The sequence below is a fragment of the Chrysochloris asiatica genome, unplaced genomic scaffold (genome assembly GCF_000296735.1).
Source record: "Chrysochloris asiatica unplaced genomic scaffold, ChrAsi1.0 scaffold00070, whole genome shotgun sequence".
In the NCBI taxonomy this organism is placed as follows: Eukaryota; Metazoa; Chordata; class Mammalia; order Afrosoricida; family Chrysochloridae; genus Chrysochloris; species Chrysochloris asiatica.
Genome location: NW_006408588.1, coordinates 648,690 through 652,046, shown reverse-complemented (window position 1 = coordinate 652,046; position 3,357 = coordinate 648,690).

The window sequence follows — 3,357 nt, the reverse complement described above, 5'->3', positions numbered from 1 at the left end:
CAATCGCATTTTGAGTGCCTTCCAACCTGAAGGGCTCATTTTCTGGCACTATATCTGACCGTGTTTCTCTGCTAGTCATAAGGTTTTCAGTGACTAAATATTCAGAAGTAGTTCGTCCCTCCCTCTTCCTAGTCTGTCTTGTCTGGAAGCTCATCTGAAACCTGCCCACCATGGGTGACTCTGCTGGGATTTAAAATACCAGTGGGATAGCTTTCAGAATCACAGCCACTCACAAGCCGCCACAGTATGACATATTGATAGATGGGTGGTGGTCCGAAACCCTATACAGGGTCACTATGAGTTGGAACTGACTCAAGGCCACTTAACAACAACATAAACCTTCTAGGAGTCCTGCTGTGGGACTGTAGGATAAGCACTGAACAAGTAATCACAAGGTTGGCAGTTCAAACCCATCAGTCACTCTTTGGAAGCCCTATGAGTCAGAACGGCCTCTATAAAGAACAATAACAGTACAGCAGCTAAAAAATAATGACAAGATATCTTATATTCTTCTGTCTTACATCATTTCAGAGGTCAAGAGTTTTTGATAAGGGATTATTTGCTTCTCTGCCCAGAATAAAGTGATTAATATTCAATCTTGTTAAGTGCTGTCGATTCATTTCTGCCTCATAGCAACCCTGTGTAGGGTTTCTGGAGCAGCTGGTGGATTTGAATTACCAATTTGTGTTCACAGTCCAGTGCTTATCCTATAGCAACACACTAGGAGTCACCACCAGTGTTAGAATGTGATTTTCAGAGTTTTTCTCCATATCATTTCAATGAACCCGTTCACTAACATTAACATTAACAACAAAGTATGAAAGTCGCCAACAGATTTTTTTAATCCATTATTTTTCTTTGTGTCACTGTCACTTCAGGGACAGAAAGTATTTACAGAAGACATGTCATGTTTGATAAATCAATGCTTGACTCAATTGCTATATGACACAGAATATTATCAAGAATTAACACATTTTCATTTCTCTGAGTTTATAGGTGAAGTTTAAAATATTCAGAATATTTGTTGACTGTCTCCTTGCTATTTCTATAAATTCAGTCCATGTTCTACTACCTATTTGCATTTAACTTGACTGCTTCAAGGGAAGAAGTAGAGGAAATGAAGGGAAACGGTTATTATACCCTTGGTGGTGATGGTGGTGGTGGTGTGCCGTGGAGTTAGTTCCGACTCATAGTGACCCTGTACAGGGTTTCAGAGGCTGTAAATCTTTACAGGATCAGAAAGCCTCATCTTTCTCAGTGGAATGGCTGGCTAGTAGTTTGGAACTACTGCCCTTGGGGTTAACAGCCCCACTCATAACCACTACACTACCAGAGCCCCTTTCTTATGTCCTTTCTAAACCTAAAAAAGGAACTCTGGTATCGTAGTGGTTATGAGTCAGGCTGTTAATCTCAAGGTCAGCAGTCTGAAACTACTAGCCATTCCGCTGGAGAAAGATGAGGCTTTCTGCTCCTGTAAAGATTTACAGCCTCGGAAACCCTATACAGGGTCATTATGAATCAGAACCCACTCTACCACACGCCATCCCATTAAACCTATAAGGCCAAGTAATTAAATGTTTGTGCTTAAAAAAAAAGAAAAATTAGTACCACTATTGAAATAGATTTTAACCTTATTAACTTGTTGAAGTAGAATGTACTTTTATACTATCCAGTAAAGTTGTTTTTCCAGGGTAAAATATATTTATTTTCATTTTATATGGTATCTAAAACCCTTGAACTTTCTAATAGCTGGATAAATCACAAAACAACTTGTGTTTTTAGAAAAGACAGTATCAATTTGTAATGGCTTCAGAGTCCTTCTTCTGTTAATGCTGCTAGAACATACATGACTGTAACTCAAAATGTATTGCTAGTATGGTTCTAGTTCATTCATTCATGGGATTATTCCAAAAGAGTGTGTTTAAACATGTCTCTGTGCTCAGTGGATGGTCGTGGACAAGTTCTCTCTGTAATCCACTTGTTTTTGCTTCATTGCGGTGTCAGTACTGGAGAAGCCTGACTGTTGGAAACACAGAAAAGAGGGAAACTGAGTTCTCCTTCTGTTGATCCTGCCTGCCTGTGCTTATTTTCCAACACTCTACAGTATCTGCTCTATCCCACTCCTCTGCAAAAGCAGCTGGTTCTAAAATGTATGTTATCTCTCGTCTGGTTAAGGTCTGCTCCTGATGGCTGGTTCAGATTCAGACATGAAGAATGATATCCATTTATGCAAGTGCCTGTCCCAATCCAGACTTAACTTTCCAGAGGTCTGTAGTGTTCTTCTCACACCCAGCATGGAGATGACAGTGTAGGGTTACATAACCAAGTTGCCAGTTCTGAAAAGGGAGCTCTAAATGAAACTCTGAGGGTCAAGACAGATCTGTATTATCCCAAATTCTGTGCTAAAGCAGACTGTGTTATAGTTGGCCTTTGATGTGTTCTCAGAGTCTAAGAATAACTTAAAAATGAAGACAAGCGTCTGTCTACAAAAACTTTTAAAGGGTCTTATTTAAAATGCTTTTGCAATGTCAAATTAAGAGTGTGAATTAAATTGTCTTCTTCCGTTTTTACTGCAGGGATAAATATAATAAGGCTAAGAAAACTCATGTCTTTATATTTTGATAGAAACCTACATATTATCCTACTTGTAAGTATGCAATAAAGGACATGGGGCATGATCAAAGTGTGCTCCACTTGGGAGATACAATAATAATGCCCTTTACAAAAACATTAAATTATAGATTGTAGATAAAAATAATAAAAGCTCGATTCTAAGCCCCTTACACACTTAGATCAGATCTTGTTTGCATAGTAAAAGTCATAGAACAGGAAAAGTAATTTTGTTAAAGCCAAAGAAAACTGTGCTTAACTCCTTAAAAATTTAATCTAGAGAGATAATTTTGTTATTGACTATGATATGAGCTGTCAACATAGAAATGCGGAATTAGAATATCAGCATTATAGGTAATTTATTCAACTTTAGGTAAAAGTACCTGCTAACAAGACACCAAGTGAAGACGAGAGCAGTGTCGTTTATGAAGTGCTTCCTGTATACAAGTACTGGATTAGGTTCTTCTGCATGCTTTTTTGTTGATTCCACACAAGAACTCTATGAAATATTGTTAAGTGTTGTCAAGTCAATTCTGACTCACAGCAGCCCAGTATAGGAGTGGCTAGTGCGTTTGAACCACCAACCTTGTAGTTCAAACCGAGCTTGTGGACCAGTCCTTTACCCTATAGCACTACACCAAGACTCCACCACAAAATCGGCTATCCTTTTACTCCAAATTGATAAGTGGGGAAAAAATGAGGTTCAGAGTTTAATAAACTGTTGTTGTTGTTAAGTGCCGTCGAGTC